The 25,002-nt window shown below is 41.1% G+C and overlaps 2 long non-coding RNA genes and 1 pseudogene across 2 annotated transcripts; 1 reads left to right on the forward strand and 2 right to left on the reverse strand.

Annotated features, from left to right (window-relative positions):
• Positions 1-1,216: 1,216 nt before the first annotated feature.
• Positions 1,217-2,411, forward strand: LOC148152885 (uncharacterized). Its single transcript, XR_015761829.1, has 2 exons — positions 1,217-1,497; positions 2,113-2,411. It is a non-coding gene; the product is annotated as an uncharacterized LOC148152885 (long non-coding RNA).
• An 11,765-nt stretch (positions 2,412-14,176) lies between these two features.
• Positions 14,177-18,551, reverse strand: LOC148152886 (uncharacterized). Its single transcript, XR_015761848.1, has 2 exons — positions 18,375-18,551; positions 14,177-15,493 (listed from the first exon to the last, which is right to left on the reverse strand). It is a non-coding gene; the product is annotated as an uncharacterized LOC148152886 (long non-coding RNA).
• Positions 15,598-17,547, reverse strand: LOC148152887 (uncharacterized; annotated as a pseudogene).
• Positions 18,552-25,002: the final 6,451 nt, after the last annotated feature.

A 25,002-nucleotide genomic window follows, 5' to 3' on the forward strand; every position in this document is an offset into this window, starting at 1 on the left:
AAGCCCCCCCCCATAGCTCTGCGCCTGCCCAGATTGCACATGATGGCAATTCAACATTGAATTAACATCTTCAACAGCCAACAGCGAAGTGGCTGTGTGTTTGGGACATCCCACTCATGTAAATGGTGGGGGTGGACCGCTCCACTCCTTACTCCTTGTAGTAAGTTGTAGATGTTTTTATGTCAATATATCACACACAAATGGTCAGTAGGACTTTTTTATGAAAAAGAAAGAAAATGTACAGAAATGAATCTTCACCCACTATCCTTTACAGAGGTTAATTTAGAATGTAATACCCCCCACTCACTAATAAAATGCTCTGACCCAGAGCTCTGATGAGGAGGAGAGGAGGGGAAGGGGTGTGGCAAAAGAGATGACATTGATTCAACATTGATTCAACATTGATCAGTCGTTGATCAGACATTAGCATTTCATTCATTAGATTTCAACCACAAAACAACATTGACTCAATGACACAGTTTCAACATTGGTTACTTGGCTGGAGGTGGATGGTTGTTTGATGGTTGATCAACCGTCAGTTGTTGACCTCAACCAAAAATCAACCATTCTAACTATAATTCAACGTTTATTTACCGTTGTGTGCAATCTGGGCAGTTTGTTGCAGCCCTCATCACCTCCTCATCTCCCCCTACTCCCTCCCAAACCTCCCCCACCCAGCCGCTCCTCCCAACCTTCTCCTCTTTACCCCCTCTCATTCCTTCTTCCCTCCCCCTCCTTGAGCTCTGGGTCAGAACATTTTATTACTAGGTGGGGGTTAATCATGTTTCAAATTAAGCACTACATGTTGAGAACAGTGGGTTGTGATTCCTTTCTGTACATTTTCTTACTTGTCTGTAAATATTATTACTGACTGTGCATAATGTGTTGACACAAAAACATCTACAAGTCTGTACTAGGAGTTGTACAGTCCACCTCCCCAATTTTACACTTGTGGTTTGTCCCAACCAAAAAGCCACTTTGCTGCTGGCTTGTTTGCTACCGGCTTCTGAATTGAATTCTCCGCTGAGCACTTTTATGGTAAGTTTTTCAATATTACTTTGATCTTAAATGTGTTTATTGAAAAATAAGGGCATTGTTTTGTGCCCATAGTAATCCTGGTTATTTTGGGGCAAAACGGATATTTTTAATAATTGAGGTCATGTCTCCTTTTGTATTATTTTCATCCTACCCACCACTCCACGCCTAAGTATGAAATCCTGCGAGATTTTGTGGGATTTGAGTTTTTAAAATAGGGCGGGGCCTATTGTTTGGTCTGGGAGAACATGTGGTGGACAAGGAAGTGTAAGGCTGGCTGGTCCAGGTGGGCTTTAAATTGTTGTGATAGTAATCACTTGTTTTTAACTTTTTATTATGATATGCTTAGGGTCGTGCTTAAATGAGCCTCTGTACCAGAACAGCTGAGTTGGATGATTACATGACCGTCTGCAGCCATCAAGAAGTGCAGAAGGTTGTTAATCATCCACAGATTCAATCCAGGTGAGGCAGAAGGGAAACACTTAACATGTAAGGCAGGTGAAACACTGAACTAAACCTGCTAATGACTGATTCAGTCTGTTGATCCTTGGATTGGTAACTGGTTAAATTGAACTGGACTATTGTTACTTGTGTGGGATCTTTATTAGCATATAGACACTTTTTAAGGAATTTAATCAACTTATTTGGAAATATTTGTAGTTGATGGAAGTTTATTCTGTATAAATTATAATTTTTCCAACTACACTATAAATCACCTTTTGTTCGATTTATTTGTCTCTGGTGTGTTAAATAAACCTGATCCTCCCTGAGTTTTATTGTTAGGTTTTCTGATAAACAGCCCTTTATTTTAAATATTGATTTAATATCAATATCATAAATCCTACACTATACTGCAGCTTGATGGGTAAATGCAGTTGTATATGTAAACATTAAGATAAATATTAATGAAAGATTAAGATATTAATTTAACAGTGAGTGCACATGGGGAACTATATGGTTTGTATTTGTTCTCAGACCTGTAACCAGTACAGTGTTTAATCTTTCATTGTGTTTCAGAACTTTTCAAATGTTTATCATATTTCTAACTGGCACCTTCCTCACTTTTATTTTTTTCAGCTGTTGCTCTGCAGTTTGACCGAAAGCTGACTCTTGAGGACTGCAGCAAAACTGTCAAGAAGCGGCTTCATTACGCACCAGAACGAGAGGAAGACATCGCAAGGAATCAAAGTGACGCCAACCAGAGTCAAACTGGGGTTACCACAACTTGTACTGTTTCCCTACTTCATACAGTACAAAGCTTAACTTCATGGACTCTGTTCTTCTGTGGACAACATACTGTTGTTTTGACAGTCAAAAAGGAATCAAATATGTTTAAAGATCTGTCCCTCTTTTCTTAAATAAAATGTTAAATCAAACCCATGTTGTCATTTTTAAACCTTTGTACACAGTTTACGCATCATCTGCCAATAATACAGTGTTTAACACCAGTGAAGAAACTTTTAGTGGCATGTTATGATGTAGACCTATCAGACGTAAAATGTACATAAATCCTTAGCTTTCATTCAATATAAAAACAACCCAAATCTGCATGTACATCCACAGTCAAATGAGTGTTGAATCAACATTGATTCAATGTAGAATTAACACAAATCTGCATGCAGATCCACGTTCAGCTGATGGTTGAATGAACGTTGATTCCTAACTGATTCAATGTAGAATCAACACAGATATGCATGCAGATCCATAGTCAAATGAGTGTTGAATCAACATTGATTCAATGTAGAATCAACACAAATATGCATGCAGATCCACGTTCAGATGATGGTTGAATCACCATTGATTCCTAACTTATTCAATGTAGAATCAACACAAATATGCATGCAGATCCACAGTCAAATGAGTGTTTAATCAACATTGATTCAATGTAGAATCAACACAAATATGCATGCAGATCCACGTTCAGATGATGGTTGAATCACCATTGATTCCTAACTTATTCAATGTAGAATCAACACAACTATGCATGCAGATCCACAGTCAAATGAGTGTTGAATCAACATTGATTCAATGTAGAATCAACACAAATATGCATGCAGATCCACGTTCAGATGATGGTTGAATGAACGTTGATTCCTAACTGATTCAATGTAGAATCAACACAAATATGCATGCAGATCCACAGTCAAATGAGTGTTTAATCAACATTGATTCAATGTAGAATCAACACACATATGCATGCAGATCCACGTTCAGATGATGGTTGAATCACCATTGATTCCTAACTTATTCAATGTAGAATCAACACAAATATGCATGCAGATCCACAGTCAAATGAGTGTTGAATCAACATTGATTCAATGTAGAATCAACCGAAATCCGGATGCAGATCCACGTTCAGATGATGGCTGACTCAACATTGATATAATGTAGAATCAACATTGATTCAATACTGATTCAATGTACTATCAACACAAGTATGCATACAAGTTGACATACAGATGATGGTTGAATCAACATTGATATAATGTCAGTTATGGTTGAAACCCTAACGTTGATTCAACATACAAGTCACCGACCACTTTCAATGTTGTTTCAATGTCAGCGTTCAACGTTGATTCAATGTTTCTGGCTGACATTGATTCAATGTTGTTTCAATCATTCTGTGCTATCTGGGCAACTATCTGGAAGAACAAAGAACGGCTCTCAGTGAGGCTTCAGTCCTATCGGACTACGTAAAGATCCGTCCAGAAGAATCGGATCGTTCCTGAATGTCATATTGCACTTTGGTCACAGCATTGTCCCATATATGCGACACCTCAGTCAACACCTCCACACAATAATTCAGCGCATGAGTGACAACTTTTTTTCATCGCAGATGCAACATGTGTCTCTGTACAGCTAGCTTTGCTAACATCACGTCAACGGAGCTTACCTTTCCTTCCAAGTGACGCTAAAAGTTGTACGAAGTCCCCACCGTCTGTGAAAGAGAAACGCTGCTGATTTTACATGTCGCTGTATCTTATGATTTATGCAGCGCTATTATATTACTGACGATTAGACAGACATCTTCTCCCGCTCAGAGAAAACCACTGCGCATGTCTGGAACTCCGCGTGCTAGTAAAAGGGGAGGCGATGGGTGACAGACATGTAAGTCACGTTATTGCTTGGATTTTACGGCGCCACCTTAAGTCCCTGATGTAACAAGTAACGCAACGGTTTTGTAGAAATGTAGTGAAGTAGAAAGTACAAATACTTACTGTAAAATGTAGTAGAGTAAAAGTAGAAAGTATCCATTATTAAATCTACTTAGGTAAAGTACAGATACACGAAAATTGTACTTCCCACCACTGCAGGTCATGGCACTGATACATAAAGACTGTAGGTCAGACAACAGGATCTAAAGCATTGATTGCCAAGAGGCACAACTGTAACATGGAATTAGGGTTGCCACCTTTTACAAATGAAAGTAGGGACGCTCGCCACACGCCACAGCTTCAAGGGGCCATGACCATCACAGCCCGAGTTGCCCAACTCTCATGGGATGGGATACCCACAGCACTTGTATGCTTTATTATTTAAATGTAACTGAGTAAATGTAACACAATGTACCGTATTTTTCAGACTATAAGCCGCTACATTTTTCTTACTTTTTGAACCATGCGGCTTATAACCCGGTCCGGCTTTTCTGTGGATTTTTCTTCAACAACCAGGGGGCTCTTCAGAAGTAAATCATTGGAACTGTCAAAATTGGAAATCAAAGACGAAAGTGCTCATTTTAATTTAGAACAAGCACATACAAGCAGAACGGAGAAATTTCTTCAAACTCATATGATGCATCTTTTAAGTTGAGAACTATCGATTTGGCAGTACAGGAGGGAAATAGAGCCGCTGCACATAAGCTTGACGTGAACGAAACCATGGTTCAGCGTTGGAGATGGAGGGCTGCATCCTTATTAAATCCAGCAGATTTAATAGGACGCAGGCCTCTGCTGGGTCCTTATGGAAAACCAAGAGCAGCGGACATACCAGCAGCTTATAGCTCGGTGTGGCTTATATATGTACGTTTCCATTATTTTTCTAAAAATTTGTTGGTGCGGCTTATGGTATGGTGCACTCTATAGTCCGGAAAATACGGTAGTTATAAACCACCTTTGGTCACACATAAAAGGTAAGAAAATTGCTAATGAAATGTATTCTTTCTGCTGCCTGTCTGATATGAAAGGAACTTAGGTCATCCAGTGAAACCACCCTGATAAAAATGATCTCTGAACACTATATTTGTTGGGATCCGGGGTGTTTTTGTGTGCGTTCTTTGTGGCTCCGGCTTGTTTTCCCTTCACCACCAGATGGGGTCCTTGAGGCGGCTGGATGTGTTCGCTGACATCATCAGCACACCGGTGATCAATCACCTCGTTACCTGGAGCTTAAGAGAAGCTGATTGCCAGTACCTCGGCGCCTTAGTGTTAGCTAGTGATGGTACCTCTGAGCAGTCTAAACGCTTCTCTGACGCTTTCAAAGTCCGAGCCTACCTGTCCACCCTCCATCGCAGCCTCCTCGCCGTCTTCTTACGACCTCTCCGTGAGACCTCACTAAAGATCCTGGATCAGTTGGAAAGAACCCACAAGGGATCAAAACACCCTGAACCAACGTTTCTCCCTCCTCCGCCCAAGCCTACCTCTTATCAAGTAAGATCTAAACACGCTCCTTTGAAAAGAACATCTCATTTCCCATTACCACAAACTCACCATCTCCTCTGCTGATTTCCTCAGTGTGCAAACGTTCTGGTGATACCATTCCAAGGACCAGATATAGTCGTCTATTTACCTGCTTTGTTTTTTCATTAAAACTTATTTATCTGATTCTCACTCTCCTGACTTGTGTTTTGCATGTGAGTCAAGAATCTAAAATCCACCATGACAGGGCCGTGCAGAGACCACTAAAGGGGCAGGTGCTCAAAAATAAAAGGGCACATCTAACTGGACATCTAGGACAGAATATTAACAAAGCCACACAGCTTTCAGAGTTTCAGAGTTTAATAAACAATGATAAATTACAAAATTGTGACATATACAATCAAAGCTAAGGAAAATCTCTATATAGACCATACAACTATGCATATGTCAGATATTTTATTAGTAATTCCTTTCTGCAGGTCTATTTTGTTATAGCAAAGTATTGCAATATTCATACCCGCAATTTAGCAAGATATGTAAATCAGAGCTAGACCACCAGACATATTTTGTCTTTACAGAATTACACTATTAAAATATAAATAAACAAGGGCACAATGCAACCTTTTGTGTACTGTAATTTATAAAAAAAAAAGAGCTGCCTGTTTGCTACACTTGCAATGGAGATGAAGATGGTCCATTAAGGAAAGCAGAGCTGCATCAAACTTTAACGTGGAACTGCAGAAAAAAGTACCTTATGCATTTGCGAAAGCAAATGTTAAGGCACCCTTGAATTGCTGCAGGAGGAGATTAAAGGATTTCTCAATCACACATGAAAGAGTAAAAGCAAGACTCCAGGTATGTTTTTGGAGAGGAAATAACATAAGATATAAAGATTTAAAAAAATTATTTTACATAATACTGTCCCTTTAAAAAGGGGTGCATTGCGGGCACATAAAATAGTTTTTGTGAAAATGACTGCTGTCCGCATGCAGGGAGCTGATGCTGCATTTCATCTTGTGAATTTCCACATCTGTTTTGCTGCTGCTGTGCATTAAAACTTGTACTTGTATCTTATGAAAGACGATTGTATCGTCTAATAAATCCTAAGTTTTGTTGACAATATGGTATCTGTAGTTATATTCAATAAATTTGAATATTTTTGAAAAGATCCTGTATTTCAGTAACTCAACTCATTTAGAGTAGTGCATTATGTTATTATATAAATATTATTAATTACATGCTGTTTTGGACTGTTTTCAGGCCTTTTCTTAGAATAGAATAGAAGTACTTTATTCATCCCAACAGGGAAATTACTGTGCAGTTGCAGCATACACATACACACAGATCAAATTACAATATGAAAAATAAAATAAAAATAAGATAAATGCATAAAATATAAAATGTAAGATGTAAGATTCTGTACAGTATGAACAGTGAAAATTAATAATCTGTACAGTCTGTACAAAAGTGCTTTGTAAACAATCTGTACAATATCGATTAATGAGCAGATATGTACAAAGGTAACTTAACGTTTATTATATAAAGTGATAGCCTGTGGCAGAAAAGATTTCCTGTATCTGTCCCTGCGACAACGGAGCTGAAGCAGTCTGTGTGAGAAAGTGCTCCTCTGTCTATCAACTGTGTGATGGAGAGGGTGCAGCTTGTTGGCCATAATGGACAACAGCTTCTTCAACGTTCTCCTCTCCACCACATTTTCCAGGGTCTCCAATTGCAGTCCCATTACAGAGCCAGCTTTCCTGATGACCCCATTCAGTCTTTTAGAGTCGCTGGCTCTGATGCTGCTACCCCAACACACAACAGCAAAGAAAATGGCACCAGCAACAATGCTGTTGTATAACATCTCCAACATCTTGCTGTACACATTAAAGGATCTAAGCTTCCTTAGAAAATAGAGTCTGCTCATCCCCTTCTTGTACACAGCATCAGTATTGGATGTCCAGTCCAGTCTGTTGCCGATCACCACTCCCAAATATTTATAGTCCTCCACCTCCTCCACCACCTCTCCCTTAATCTTCAGTGGCTGTGAAGGCGTCGTCCTCCTCCTGAAGTCGATCACCATCTCTCTGGTCTTACTGATGTTAAGCTTCAGACCACTCCACAAAGTCGTCCACCAGTGTCCTGTACTCCCCCTCCTCTCCACCTCTCACACACCCGACAATCGCCGAGTCATCAGAAAACTTCTGTAGATGACATGACTCAGAATTGTACTGAAAATCAGTGGTGTACAGAGTAAAGAGAAAAGGAGAGAGCTCAGTTCCCTGCGGAGCTCCGACATCACTGACGACCCCACCAGACAAGACACTGCCCAGACGGACAAACTGTGGCCTGCCAGTCAGGTAGTCAATAACCCAGGAGATCACAGAGTCGCCAACACCCATCCCCCGCAGCTTCTCACCCAATAGCAGAGGCTGGACAGTGTTGAAGGCACTCGAGAAATCAAAAAATGTGATTCTCACCGTGTCTCCTCCACCATTCAGGTGCATATGGGCTCGTTGCAGCAGGAAGATGACAGCATCATCAACTCCTAAGTGCGGCTGGTAGGCAAATTGTAGAGGGTCCAAAAACGTCATCACCCCAGGCCTCAGCTTGGCAAGGATCAGTCTCTCCATAACCTTCATCACATGAGATGTGAGAGCAACAGGTCTATAGTCCTCTGGGTCTGATGGTCTCGCCTTCTTGGGCACAGGAACTATGTGTGACGTCTTCCACAGCAACGGGACCCTCTGCATTCTCAAGCTCAGGTTGTACAGATGTACCAGTACAGGAGACAGCTGACTGGCGCAGGTCCTCAAGACCCTTGGTGTAATGCCGTCCGGGCCTGCCGCCTTCCCCTGGTGAAGTCTTTCAAGCTGCCTCTTAACCTGGCCAGCGGTCACCAGTAGCTGAGGGTTGGTGTTATCTGTGGAGAAGGAGGGGGAGGAGGTGAGAGAGTAGGAGGAGGGAGGGGGCGGGCAGATGGAGGGGGGTCGTGCAGGAGAAAGCTGAAAGGTGTGTGGAGCAACTTGAGACGATGTGGATGTGTGGGGAGATGGAGGCAACAGGGGAGTAGCCGTTGGTGAGCTAAACCTGTTAAAAAACTGGTTAAACTGGTTTGCCCTCTCCAGACTCCCTGCTGTCAGTGTGTCCTTCCCCTTCGACCCAATGATGAGTTTTAAACCCGTCCACACACACACCACGTCCACTTTATCTTCCTGGTTTTAGTCAGAAGCGTTCTGGATCAGCTGCAGCTGGAGGATTGATTTTTTTTTTTTTTTTTAGGCAGACTAACTTCACCTTATGAAGCAAGGCTTGGTTTATAAAAAAAAAACTCCTCTGAAGTGATAGAGATGTTAGTACATCATACAAATTAATTTTGATTGCACCAGTCAGTTTGCCACAGGGAATTTTCTCACCAGTGAATACTGTGATTGGCATCAAACGAATGATAAATCTCAGGAACCGGCAGGAATTAAAGATCCACCATATGAAGCAATTTTAATTACTTTACTAAACCAGGGGTCATCAGAACTCCCGAATCCCCTGAATGGCAGCACAGGATCAAGATTATTTAAGCCCCTCAACACATTAAATTAATGACAATTACAAAGGATATTGTGGTCAGCGCTTGGAAATCATATTGTCTCCAGGTGATCAGATTGGCCAGTGTGCCCTGGTGTGTCAGAGTGAGCCAGTGTATTTGCTTTTGTGTTCATGAAAAGAATGCTGGGTGAATCCCTTCAAGTATCTTCTAATTAGAAACAGCACGCCCTGACTGCTCCCATGCAGAGTACTCTTTCACTTTAAGCCCAATTATTTTAATCCTGTGATTGCTTGAAGTGCGCCCAGCCAGACTGTCAACAGAGAGATGTACCGCTGGAGAATAGAGGTAGTCTGGAAATGTGGACACATAAGCTGCCAATAGGGCCTCATCAACATTCCTCTGCCCCCAGGGCTCTGCAGGCCTGGCCTCCTCTGGGCTCCACTGGGGTTAGTGCACCTAAAATAAGATGTCAAGGGATTTTCTAGGCTCTTGTCAGCATTCTTACTCACCTGCTAGACACACTCTGTGACTCCTTGGTGGATTAGAGGAAGTATCATCTATACACAGCCCACAGACAGTCCACAGAGGTAGTTTAAAAATAACCAGTACTTTATCAGTTATCTATCTATCTATCTATGCTATTAAAAAAATACATTTCTAATTTTTGGTACTTTACCGTATACATATCATGATGTGACATTTCTTTTTTTTATTGCAGCTATTTGATCATATATATATATATATATATATATATATATATATATATATATATATATATATATATATATATATATATATATATAGACACACACACACACACACACACACACACACACACACACTCTCCATGTATATCTATATATGCAGAATATGGACTGGAAGCCCCGAGATCAAAGTGGGGAACACCCCCAAAGGTGGTGGAGAATGACCGAGCTAAGATCCTGTGGGACTTCCAGATCCAGACAGACAAGATGGTAATGCCGAACCAACCAGACATTGTGGTGGTGGATAAAGAACAGAGGAAAGCCGTTGTGGTGGATGTAGCAATACCAAGTGACTACAACATCAGGAAAAAGGAGCATGAGAAACTGGAGAAATACCAGGGCCTCAGAGAGGAACTGGAGAAGGCCTGGAAGACAAAGACCACAGTGGTGCCTGTGGTCATCGGGGCCCTCGGGGCAGTCACCCCCAAACTGGAGCAGTGGCTACAACAGATCCCAGGAACAACATCAGACATCTCAGTCCAGAAATGTGCAGTTCTAGGCACAGCCAAGATACTGCGCAGAACCCTCAAGCTCCCAGGCCTCTGGTAGAGGACCCGAGCTCAGAGGTTGAAAGAGACCACCCGCGGAGGGTGAGAAGGGAATATTTTTTTTAAATTCCCACTTTGTTTCTATTTTAAAATTACACCTTGTTCCTATGCAAAATGTAACTGTCCTGCTCAATAATCCAGGTTTGCCTGACCTTGACATCACAGTCTGATTATTGGAGCTTTCTTCTGCAGAATTTTTATGCAGAAAGCAAATGGTCCCATTACTTATAGATCATTGTCCTCATGCAGCAAGGCATCCACAAACCATAACTGCAACACCACCATGTTTGATGGTAGGAATTGTGTTCTTTTTCTGAAACCCTTTTTGTTCGACACGGATTTAATAGGATATGATGTAAAAATATGTTTGCAAATGATTTCATAAGTCATTTCAAATCTTTTTTTCACATATAACTTTCATCATTTATATCAATATTTTACAGATAGGCTGCACAGTGGCGCAGTTGGTAGCGCTGTTGCCTTGCAGCAAGTAGGGTTCTGGGTTCGATTCCCGGCCCGTGTCTTTCTGCGTGTAATTTACATGTTCTCCCTGTGCATGGTGGGTTCTCTCTGGGTACTCCGGCTTCCTCTCACAGTCCAAAAACATGACTGTCAGGTTAATTGGCCTCTCCAAACTCTCCCTAGGTGTGTGTGTGTGTCCATGGTTGTTTGTCCTGTCTGTCGGCAGACTGGTGACCTGTTCCCAGGGTGGGGTACACCTGGGGTGTACCCCGTCTCTCGCCCGTAACATTAGCTGGAGATAGGCACCAATGTTAGCTGGAGATAGGCACCAGCAACCCTTCTGACCCCACTAAGGGACAAGGGTGTACAGAAAATGGATGGATGGATGGATTTTGCAGATAACATAAAAACAGAAACCTGTTTAACAGGTTTCAGTGAGAAGAACAAGATAAATCCACAGCATACTGCTTATACTTTGGCACAGAGAAGGTTGTCACTATTAATTTTAAGAAAATATTAGCAAGAGGGTCATTACTAAAACTAGATGTTTCTTTAAATCTAATGAAAATATGAGGGAAAAATATTAACAAAAATATTAACAAACGGGTATCGTCTGAATCCACATACAATCTGCAAATGTATGCTGATGACACCGTTGTTTATACATCGGACCAAAGCGGTATTGTTGTTAGTGAAAAACTTCAGAACAGTCTGCAGAGATTATCAACATGGTTAAAGGATTCTTGCTTAACTCTCAATACAACAAAAACAAAGTGTATTTGTTTTTCAATTAAGAAAACATCATTACAGTCCTTGAATATTCAGATCAATGGGGACCCTATTGAACAAGTATCACAAGAGAAATATTTAGGAATAATTCTGGATGCTCAGTTAAATTTTAGGAGCCATGTTGATAAAATCTGCAAAACTGTTAGATCGAATATAAATTGTTTTAAAATTATTAGACATTGTTTGACACTTCACTGTGCAGAGATATTTTTAAATTCACTGATCCTCTCACATTTTACCTACGGAGCTACTGTCTGGTCTCAGACTAATCAAACTATACTCAAACCACTAGCAAGTCTGTATAATCGGGCCTTAAAGGTTTTATATCAAAAGCCGATTAGATTCCACCACTGTCAAATTTTGGTTAAATTTGGCATTTTGGATTTTACAAATTTTCTAAATTATAATGTTTTAAAATTGATTTTTAAGTGTTTAAATGGACTTGCACCAACACTATTAAGCGATTGTATACAGAGACTGCAGGGCTATTTTAACTGATTATCATTTCAATTTTTAGAGTTACTTTTTAAAAGCCCAAGTGCTGCGAATTAGCTGTTGCTATTGCACCATGATGCAAACATGGGGCTGCTGTTTTATTCAGTTTGTCTATGTCAATGTGTGTCTGTCCCTATCAAATAAACTTGAAAGAAGAGATGCTCCTGGCGCTTGCTTGGGGTTGATTCAGTTTCAGCCTTAGCAGCAACAATATCCTTGGGAACATCACGTTTCCTTGGAAGTAACCTTGTCTGATAAAATACGAATGAGTTGGAGAGTCACAGCAGACATTCTCCTTCCATTGCAGGAGAAGAGTGATATCAGCTGGCCTGTCCCTGTTCTTGTATTAACAAGAACAGGGACTAATGATAAGACCTGTTCCAATGATGAGACCATTGAAATGACCTTGGCTGATCATTTTCTGCCAGGGACAGAAATTATAAGTGACCTTGCTGACACTAGATTGCCCTGGTGTTCGTAACAAAGCAGTGAAGAACTGATCACTTGGTTCACTGTGGCAGTTAAAGAAAAAAGAGGACTCATGAAAGATAGCTTGAATCTTCCAGCCAGGCTGAATGATAAAAGGTCAGGATTAAGGTGTCGAGGGAGCACTGCCATCTGTTCGTGGTTGTAGAAAACAACACTTCTGCTCTTTCTCCAACATTATTATCTTCCTCTTCAGCTAACTTGCCAACTACAAATACCACTAAAATTATGTGACTACAAACAGCATCTCGACAACAGCAAAGAGCATTCCCATATTGTTCTACCTTTTTTCTGGGATAGCTACATGCATCTTAATGTTCCTGATATCGTTCTCAATGAACCTATAAGTGTTAATTTTCATTAAGGAGCTGACCAAAGAGGAAGCTCATTTGAGTCGCCTGCTCTATCACACCTTCTGTCGGATGGGGAAAAGCTGACGGTCAAAATACTGATTAGATCTGAATTGCTTTACCTCATCTGATAACATTCTTCTATCATTATCAACAACATCTTACTTCCTTAACTGAAAAAATGAAAAAAGTGACTTTGAGGATTGAGTGTCCAGTGGACAAAGATATCACCTAAAGTTAGAGTGGAGCATAGTTCATAAGGCATCTGAAGTAGACTTTGCTATATTTAATTCTCACGTTAGTGTCTAAATTATAGAGATGATAGGGAATTAAAGTTCATTAACCATTCAGTTCTGTATGTTGTTATATGAATTAGTCATCCTTCCATCTACCGGTTTGGAGCAACTCGACCAGACTACCAGAGTGTAGCTCCATCAGATGTTGATGCTACGCATGGCTATAATAAACAACATGCAGAGGATACAAACTAGCATTGTCACAAGTCAGGCAAATGGGAAGAGTTCTCCCCTCCAACCTGGAAACTTCTGAAAAGTTTCACGGAGTTTTGTGACTAAGGCACAGACCCATCAGTGGATGGGAGCGTTCCATTACTCCTAATCCAGCCTGGAGGGCCTCTCACCAGTCACTCTAGTCTACAGTCTTTGCCTTCTGTGCTAAAGGTTTGAACTTTAAAATTTTCAGTTTCGTGCCTTTAATGAGGCACAGTCCCAATGGTGCAATACCAGTAGATTGGAAAGTTTACTACATCAGAATTTATTCAACAAATCTGCTTTCATTTTTCCTTTTCTTTATCAGAAAAGACAAAAACCACCAATACTTATGGTTCTTTTAAATGGTAGAAAAATATTTTCTGAGGTCAAATAGTAAATCTGATTGCTGTATTTGGTCTCTAATTGGCTAGCAAATGGTTAAAAGCAAATGGTTAAATCAACCAAAAAGTTCTCCTAGAAAAAAACACGCACTTTGTGTGACATAACTGGAGGAGAACTGTTTTATGAAATTTTAAATCAGGGTCGAAGGAGATCGGCGGCAATAACGAAACCAAACGCTGTTTCTGCTAGAATTAAATGTGCTCGATTTATTTCCCCACAGATTACAGCAAAATAACATGCATCAAACACTGTTACTGCTAGAACAAATATGCTCGATTTATTCCCCACAGAATACAGTACAAAACACTCTATGACTAAACACGTGATGCTCGATTCATTCAAGTTACCAGCGCTTACCTCGTGAAACTTGGCCGGAGAGCCTTCGGCCTAGAGACAAGCAGCAGCATCAACGTAGCTGGGCATTCGAACGCGATCCACAGCAGACTCTGACCAAAACCGCGGGCTTTTTCATATTTTATCTCTTAAACAAAGGGATGCTTGCGTGGAAAGGGGGAGTGGCCATCTCCATCCTTGCAGGCGAGCCATCCAATCAGAGGTAGCCGCTCTCCGACCATGAGCCAATCATGGGCCGAGAGCGCGAACCAGCAGACCAATCAGAGCCCAACCCAAGTCAACCAGAGCCAAGCACGCCCTGTTCACGTGATCCGTATGAGCACAATAATCTGAGCAGAATAAGTTTTATATCAAATTATAAAGCAAAGAACAAGTTAAAAGATAATAAAAAGAATAATGATTATCAAAGAACATAAAAGATAATAAAAAGATAAAAATACCAAATACCATATCATTCCACCCCTTGGTCTTTGATAATCACTTTAGTCTTGCGTCCCGAATTCGCAAGGTAACTTTCATCTTAAGGCTGTGTTATAAATTCTATCAACCAAAGACCTTTTCACTCGTCCAATATATATACGCAAGTACAGACATTAATCAAAGCTAAGATTGGGGGTATGTAGGTTCCATGTCAGTTGTTGCTGGAAGATCTTCGCTGCTTCTTCCTGAGTCATAACTGTCGATGGCATCCAGACCCCTATTTGGTGAACAGCTCTAGCTGCATGTTGTCCGGTGTTGGACAGCATCGTGCGAGTAACCTCGTTATCCACCGCATTGGATACTCCCATCAGTGTTCCGTTGTTTCCTAGACATCGTCTGTCGGTGTCAGAACGATACTGACACATTGGTACATGCGATTGAATTCGTAGTGTACATCCTCTGGTGACAATAGGCATGGGTGACCTTGAATAACACTGTTCACATAATCAGACATCTGGTATGTGCTGCACAAGTGAAATTATCCTGGCTCCGGTCATGGGTACTGCTTTCCCACCACAGTCGCTCGAGAGCGAAGCGGGACGTCGTCAGCAGTACCATGGCGACCAAGGCACGGCACACGATGACTTCGCAGCCGGTACATCCTCCTCGGCGCCTCCCATGATGGCGGACGTCGTCACCGCCGGCGTCACGGGAGTATGGAGCTGAAATGACAATTAGCACTGCTATAACACAAAATAGAAAAATACTGATTAGTTTTCTTTTAAATAACATTTTGACACAGGCACATTCAACCACTTCTCTTCTCCTAAATATATACAGTTGCATTGTTGCCTTGGGCAATGATTTATGCGGCTTCTGGTGGACCATTTTCCTGTCTCACCCAAACCTTTGCCCCAGGTTTATCTGTGGAACCAAAGCCCCCTTTTCTCCTTACTGTTATCTCAGTGGGTGGAGAGATTTCCTGAACTTCTGACATGTCACACGGTTGCAGTAGCAATTGTGCAATCTTGTCTCCTTTTTGTAATACCAGGGGACTTTCGCCTTGGTGGCGACACACCACACCCAATTCTCCCTGATAATCACTGTCAATAACCCCAGCCTGAATGGTCAATCCTTTTAAGGACAATCCTGACCGCGGTAGAATATGTAACCCGAGCCCTGTTTTTACAACTTGAACCTGATTAGGTATTAGGGTCATGGGTTCCAATGTTCTCAAGTCCAACCATGCGGAGCCTGGGGTAGCTCTGATAGGAAGTTCTGCCCTTTCATCAATCTTCCACATTTTGATAGGTTCTTTATCTGGGGTGTTATGGACAGTGTTCATTTGGTTTAGTGGTGTTACCCCTGGTGCGATTGGCCTGTCATTCAATTGGGCCACCGCTTGCGCTAGATTTGGTTTCCAATTGGTCAAGTCATGTTTATCACTCATCTTCTGGAGTGACTCTTTCAACAATCCATTCATCCGTTCTTCCAGGTGTGCAAGGTCAGGATACAGGGCTGAATGTCTCCTATCCTTATTCCTACCTTTTTTGCCCTTCTTTTTCTTTTTAACAGTCCGCAGGTGTATTTCCCCTTCTTCAGATGATCCTGATTCTGGGTCCGAAATTTCAGCGATGATCTTTTTCTTAAAGGGCCCACCCGACTGTATTTGTCCTACCGACTCAGATCCACGTGCTTCGCTCATGGACTCCTGGACGACGTCGCGGAGACTTTGTGCCAAAGTATGCAGTCCTGGAAATTCAGAATATCTTGTGCAACTTACCTTCAATCCTTTTTTATGGCATTTCTTCTTTAATTCCTCTGTGGGAAGTCCATCTATTTCAGAGGGAGAGACCCCTGCCTGGATCAGTGCTCTCCAGTACACAGATCTGGACGGTCCCTGTCCTGGTCTCAGCCCATCCCTGTGTGGGCCACGGGATCCTTGCTGATGGTCATCCCTTCTTCGTGGCTCCTCCCAATTCCCCAGGGCTCCTAACTCCCCTATACGATTCTTAATGTCAGACATGGAAGCACCTGGATCGCCTAGCATCACAGTTAGCATTGCTGCTCGGTAATGGGGGGGTGCAGTACGAATCAGCTGATCCCGCACGGCTTTTGGAACTGCTAAGGCTTGATATTGATCAGCCATGCCCACTACCAACGCATCTCTCACACACAATCGAGTCAAACGCTGTGTACATTCTCTTAGCGTTATCCAAGCTCCAGTGATTTCTGGCCAGTCAGTAAACGCGGCGTATTTGTTTTGTATGGCGGCCGCCCATACCACAAACAATGATGCTGTATCTGGCATTTGTCTTACCTCTTGGCGATAATTAGAATTTATTACTCCCTCGGTAGACAATCCTGCAAAAGACATCCCATCAACTGCATCTATTTCCACTTGTGAGGCCCCTTCATCCAACATCCGTGCTAACCACAAATCTGTCGGCTCCCCATTCTGCTGCCGCAGTCTGCGCGTTAGATGTGACACTTCTTCTTGTGTGTAATCTTCTACAATGGTACGGTAAATGGGATCAGGCTGAGGAGCCGGCACCATGTCATACACTGGATTTCCCTGACCATCAACTACAAGCTGTCCTGCATTGTCCCTGCGCTGTTGTCGCACATCCGGTAGGTGTCGTTGTTCCTGCCTCCTGCGACGAACAGGTCTCAGGTCCAGCAGAGGGCGAAGGGGGGTGTTCGGTGTTCCCCCACAAGCATCTTCCCCCTCCTCCCAGATATAATCTGTCTCATTTCCCGAAATATTTCCATCCCATTTCTCTGGGTCCCATTCTGCAGTTAAACCAGCAACAAATGCACGAACATTTTTTGGCGAAGGCTGCCGGGGCTTCCTTCTAAGTTTCTGTTGCTTCTTCAGTGCAGCTACCTGAACCACAGTTCTCTCAGCTAACTCAGTCATTTGCCTTAACCGGTTATTTAACAGCTGCACATGTTGCTTATGTGACGATTCTGCGGCTAATGCATCGGCTAAGGCCTGTCTGTCTTTCAACTGCTGCGCCTGTGCTTCTTTATTAATCTCATGCTGCTTTTTCCAAGCGGCTGCGCAAGCCCACATACGCCTTTGCAATCCGGCAACAGGGCTTTTGGCCTCCACCTCAATGCTTTGCAAAACAGCTAACAACTCCGGCGGCTCGGCTTCCCGCAGCGCATCTCCCCACGGCTCGGGTCGCCCTCCCCCCTCGCGCAAACACTGCGCTACATCCTGGTGAGGCTGATCCCAGCCAGGGATTATTTCAACTTTTTTCCCAACGTCATACTTACTCTTATTTTTATTCTTTCTCTTAAACATGTTAAACATATTTGCCGCAGTCCCCTTTAAAATCCTGTTCGTGACGCCAAAATGTTTTATGAAATTTTAAATCAGGGTCGAAGGAGATCGGCGGCAATAACGAAACCAAACGCTGTTTCTGCTAGAATTAAATGTGCTCGATTTATTTCCCCACAGATTACAGCAAAATAACATGCATCAAACACTGTTACTGCTAGAACAAATATGCTCGATTTATTCCCCACAGAATACAGTACAAAACACTCTATGACTAAACACGTGATGCTCGATTCATTCAAGTTACCAGCGCTTACCTCGTGAAACTTGGCCGGAGAGCCTTCGGCCTAGAGACAAGCAGCAGCATCAACGTAGCTGGGCATTCGAACGCGATCCACAGCAGACTCTGACCAAAACCGCGGGCTTTTTCATATTTTATCTCTTAAACAAAGGGATGCTTGCGTGGAAAGGGGGAGTGGCCATCTCCATCCTTGCAGGCGAGCCATCGAATCAGAGGTAGCCGCTCTCCGACCATGAGCCAATCATGGGCCGAGAGCGCGAACCAGCAGACCAATCAGAGCCCAACCCAAGTCAACCAGAGCCAAGCACGCCCTGTTCACGTGATCCGTATGAGCACAATAATCTGAGCAGAATAAGTTTTATATCAAATTATAAAGCAAAGAACAAGTTAAAAGATAATAAAAAGAATAATGATTATCAAAGAACATAAAAGATAATAAAAAGATAAAAATACAAAATACCATATCAAGAACGGAGCCCAGTGGCTGTAATCTGATTGCTGAGCTCAAGGAGGTTTAGTTCGCTCAGGTGTGATTAAAACTTGTTTATGTCTGGCTGTTCAGGCTGCAGTTGGTCTGCACATGGAAAATGGAAAAAAGAACAGAAAAAAAACTTATTTTAACCTTGGGTGAGATTCATCCAGCTGGGAAGGCAAGGTTTCGGAACCAACAGTATGTCACCTGCAGTGGCACTTCTGTGAGGAGGCTTACAACGAATGGGATCCCAGATGGGATCCAGAAGAAATTACAAAGTCAGGCTGAAATCCACAGGGGCGCGCTATAGGGGGGGAAAAGTGATGACAATTCTAGGGACCCTGACCAACAGGGGGCCCTCCACAATTTAATTATTTATTTTTTGTTAATAGAAATAATAAAAAAATAAAAAAATCAGGGCCCTGTCAATTACAAAATTAATCATATGGCGATGCCCCTGCCTGTGAGCATGTTGTTTTTCATTCCAATGCCTGCTCTTCTACCATTTAAATGATCTCTGTTTGCTATGCTGTCAATAGTTCTAGCTTCTGATTCACCTGTGAGTCTTCAAGCTTTAACATTTAGTCAATTTAATGATTTAATTTAATGATCTACAAAACATAGCTCAAGGAATTCGAATGAAGAATTTTCTTTACTAAAGCAAAAAATAGGTTTTCCTGTTATATGGTAGTTTTATATTAAATGCACCGTGGCTTTGCAAATATTTGTATATTTTGGTACAATAAAAACAGCTGCACTTTTTCTGTAAAATAACCACAAGTTTTCTGAAAAATTGCAAATAATTTTAAACTGACATTTTATTGCAATTATTTCCATAAAATTGTTGTGACTACAACAAAGTTGCGCTATGACAGATTTTTATTGTGTAAAACCATTGTCCATACATTCGGAGAGATAATAATCCTTGTCAAGAGTTAAGGTCACCACAGCAGATTCACACTCAGCTCTTTGCCCTTTTCATTAAAACTGTGTATTTGCTGCAAACAGGACCGGCACAAGCCTCCATGGGGCTCTAAGCAAAATTTGGTTTTGGGTCCCTCTAGTTCTGCTAACAATGTGGACTGGCTGCAATCAACAGTCCAATCATTAGATCATTCACACACCTGCTATAAACTTATTGCATCTCTGGCAGTGCTGTTTACATTATGTATAATACAGGCACATTTATTGGCCAACTGATTTATGGACCAGTTGATTTCTGGGCGCCGATTTCCTTAATTTTGGGGGGTCATGACCGGCCAATACTTACATGTGAAGTCCATCTTATCCCCTGATCTTATCTTCATCAGCAAAGGTTTATAAATCAGCCTCTGTCCTCTTCTGCTCTGCAGTGAGAGGTTTGACTGACAGACCGACCCACCAGGTCAGGTCTGCACGTTTACAGGCACATTTATATTCACCCCACTGTTACCAACTAAGTGACTTTCTTGTTATATTTAGCAACATTTCAGACAAAAAAATTCATATCAACTAAAATCAAAATGTGCAGGTCAGGCTTTTTAAAGATCGGTAACCAGGGATCGGCCAGAAAACTGCAATCGGTGCAGCCCTACACACATATTCATGACATTCTATGATTAAATTAATTTCTCTTAAGCGTAACTCCAACAGCTAAAAGTTTAATTTATACCAGGTGAGTCTTTCTCCCCTGAGAATGTGGACCGGTACCAGCATAGACATAATATAAGCATAGACGCCTCATGGACCGCTCTGGCGCAGGAAATACGGCGGCCATCTTGGAGCGGTATACCCTCCTACTTTGCTCAATCAAAACAGCAGAAGATGCCTCAGCACTGAGGGATATTGTTGTTCTGGTCGATGGATTATTGATGCGAGGGCTCCACAGACAACATTTCACAAGTAAGATGGACATATTATTGTGTATATATTGTGATTAGAATATTACTTTACTGTATTTATGTCCACCGGCGAGATACCAGCTAATATTAGCTACAGTGCTTGGTGTAATACGGGTTCAGCCCCGCTATGAAGGCTAACTGAGATTCCGTAAATCTAAAAAAATTAATTATTCTCTAACATTGAGTTAGATTATCTGACACAAGGGCCTATATTAGAAATGAAACAATATAACACATATTATAAAACTTATATTATGTGTTATAACATTCACCGGCAAAGTTTACACAGGTGGTAAAGACTATTATTTATATTCTTTCACTCTGTCAAAAGTAAGATACATCCTAAATCTTCCGTTTTTGTTTTGAAAATTTCCTAAAGACACGATGTGAGGAAGAAGAGGGGGATATCTATAAAGAGAGACGGATTCACTGCAGCACGGATGAATCTCACATCGGATTTTGGACTCGTCGGCTGAAAAACATATATATATATACACACACACATATATATATATGTTATATACATATATACAATTATATACATATATATAATTCAGTATTAATCATTATTTATTTGTGCCATTATTAATGTGTGCTTTGTAATATGCTCTTCATACATCGATATCAGAATATTCCATTCCTATTCTATTGTTATAGCCACTAAGCATATTTAAATATGATGAACTATGTATTAAAAACATACTTAAAAAATACAATTGTTTATAAATGTTGCTTTGATAGATGTTTGAATATGGTTTACAGTAACAAAAAAGTGTGTTATGATCGATTAAATCCGCTGATACGTCATTGTGCCTGCTAAACACATAAGGCTGAGTGGAGTGGAGTACCGCTCCAAGATGGCCGCCCTAAATCTCGTCAGCGACAATAGGCGAGAGCGGTCCATGAGGCGTCTATCCTTATATTATGTCTATGGGTACCAGTACTGGACTGATTCTGAGCCTTCAAATAATTTTAACAGAAGTTTCACATAACTTAGAAGTTTATGTAAAAATAATGTTTGTTTTAACCACAACATGATTATGGTCAGCAGCAAACAACATATCCCCAACTACACCAAAGAGCAGCTCATTGATGTAGCAGCTATGAAGCCTGATATAAAAACATAAAAACATTTTGCTAGACAATGTCAAATAATGAGAAGTTTTAATTATTGTTATCAAACGTTATCAAACACGGTGTTTTGAAGCCATAAATACCTCAGAAACATACAGAGCCAACCATGAGAATCATCCCATTTAAAGTTTAAACTCAGTTTCACACAAACATAAAGACCCTAGCATAAATGTTTGGCTGTTGAACTGGACCGTTCCAGGTTGCTATCAAGCTAATTTTCTACTAGCAGCTTTACAAATCTTTTACATTACCAAGGCACATTAAAACAAACCTTTATTTTGTCTTTTTCTGTTCTTCCTCTTTCTTTTCTCCCTCCCTGAAGGATAAGTCCTTTTTTGAGACATTGTTTTGCTAACTTAACTAATGACCGGAGCTTTGGACGTCTGGATGCTCTGTTCATGATACCGGCAAAGCGTGCGGTACCCACCGTGGCCACCAGGGGGCCCCAAGAACAATTTTTTTTTTTTAACCATAAAATAATGATTTCTACTACAGACATTATCAAATATATATTATTGTAAAAACAAATCACTTCATAGTGAAACTGTGTGTTTTTGATATGACATAGAAATTATTACTAAAAAGAAAGAAAAAACAAACAATCAGCTCCACTGAGGGGGCCCCTTGATGGCTCTGGGTTTGCTACATGGTTTGCTTATGCCTGGGCTGGCCCTGGCTGCCAACAATCACTAGAGTCATATTAATAGAGTAGCTCCGAAAATATTTTCTCTGTATGTTTTAGATGTTTCACATACTGAGATGGAGTGATACAGAATGTGCTACAGGGATGTGTGCATTGTTTTGTTCTATTTTATTTTCATTTGTCTTGATTTTGATCTAAGCACTGAAAGCCCTCCTTCTGTGGGAAAACTCCTGTTTGTTTCTACGGCGAAAGAGAGACAAAACAGCAACCTGTGAGGAATTAGCCGATGGGGACCAGATAGGGTCTGGATGTACAGCATGCTTAGGGAGGAGGTCAATCTGGGCAGCGTTACAGCGTTAGATAACCTGCTTAGAAAAGGGAAAGCTGATGGCTTATTTCCACTTTGCTCCGCTCAATCAGAAGGATTCTGAACTGAATAAACTATACCAGGGGTGTCCAAAGTCGGTCCTAAGTCGGTCCTCAAGGGCCAGCATCCTGCATGTTTTAGTTTTCTCCCTGGTTTTACACACAAATGATGGCTCATTAGAAGGACTAAGCAGAACACTGACTTGCTGAGGAGGTTGTTACAACCACTAGGAAGACTGACATCAGTTCTAAACAAGAACTGAAATGTGTTAAAAATGTTGATAGTTTTACAAGAATTGATGTTACTTTAACACATAATACTAAAAGAACTGCATCCAGCTGTCAGTTCGGGTTTGTGTTGGTAAAGTTGTAAGTTATTTTCCCCCATAAAGGCTTCCTCTTCTATTTCTACTAATAAATAACCAGGCAGTAGTGTTGTATTTGTGGCTCAGTGAGGCACACTGCAGGTCATGAACTGAGGACGGTAGTGGACAGTAACTCTACCTCCATTGCACCCCACTTGACTTTTATTGACAAAAACACTTAAAACAAGTCATGTTAGTTTTAGCTCAGAGAAATGTGTCCATGGAATATTTTGTAGAAGTGTTTCACTAAAGGAAATTCAAGCAATATCTAAATTTTGAGATTTGATTTCACTTCTCCTTGTCATGATTGGGGGGGTGGAGATGGTGAGAGTGAACGCCGAGCAGACCCAAGTAGAAGTCAAGGTGGATGTTTAATGAAGAATGCAGCTCAATACAGTCCCAAGCAGGCAGCACAGTGAGCGGAGGCTAACACTAACACTGGTAGCTACTGACAACAGACTGAAAACACAAGAGCTAAGTTAACACAGGACTTAACCAGTTCAACTGTGAAAACAAACCACTGACATCTACAATGTTAGACGAACTACCAATGACAAGGATCCAACAAAGACATAGACAGCAGGTGGGCTTAAATACACAGAGGGTAATCAGGGAACTAGAAACAGCTGGGAACAAACAGGGAAGACAGGACAGAGACTCACAGGGAAAAAGGACTAAACACATAAAACCTCAAAATAACTACACAGAAAAAAACGGATCACAACAACTCCTTTAGTTTTATAAAAGTTAAAATTCTGTCCTAGTATTCTAGCATTTAGCAGATAATTGTTAATTACTTCAGATTTATAAGATAAGAGGTATTTTTCAAATATTTGGTAAATTCAAAATGTTATGACTTGTGTCAGATGTTTTGGGTGTTCTCCCAGACTTTGGGCCCATTCCTCCTGAATGAGCCAGGCCATCTGGCTGGCACACATTGTTTCTGCTCTTAGTGCACCGATGTCTTAAGCGGCGTTTTGGTGAAATTGTAGGTGGTAATTTTACAGTGTCATTCAGCATGTTCGAATGACACAACTTTTATGAACTGTTTGAATCTGTGAGCGCTCTGATGGAGCCAGCTGCACATTGTCAGAAGAAAAACTATAGTCAAACTATTAACCTCCCACTACTTCATCCTATAGTCTTCCTCATCTTTTCTGCCAGGAATAACATCCGGCTGTTGATCACGTGACTCGTGTGATGCAAAAAAAGTTTTTGAATTGTAGTTTTACACATTGCAATTTTGCAAATATTAATTAAGTAAATCTATTTTTATAATTTCAATTTGAGTAATTACATGGTTAATGGAAACACATATACAGAGAACCTACTCAGAAAGAACCCATGCGTGCAATGCAACTGAAGCTATTTCTTATCTTTTCAAGTGGGAAGAGATCCAGAGTCACCTCACTATTTCTTTTTATTTAATTACAGCCAATAGTGACATTGTCTAAATTTACACCAGCCAAATGCAACATGATAAACAACTTAGGTAAAGTGAGCCTTCCTGTTTTTACTCTATGGATTCCAGTACAGAACGAACCCAACCACTTCATCAACCCAGCATGCATTGCGCAGGTAAAACAATGGCAACCTCTATGGGTGAAAAATATAACAAAAGATATACATTTTTTAAGTAGTTATATTTTTTGACAAACAGCAATTGTTTAGTTAACAGAAAAATAACAAAATTGTGAATCTCTGTAGGAGCAATTGTTTGGAAGGTTGTTAATGTCAAGGATTCATATGTCTCCAAACCAAGACCTTTTCTGAGGAAATCAGAC

This window comes from Poecilia mexicana, unplaced genomic scaffold, assembly GCF_051168715.1.
Source record: "Poecilia mexicana isolate PSO_F unplaced genomic scaffold, ASM5116871v1 scaffold_21, whole genome shotgun sequence".
NCBI classification, from domain to species: Eukaryota; Metazoa; Chordata; class Actinopteri; order Cyprinodontiformes; family Poeciliidae; genus Poecilia; species Poecilia mexicana.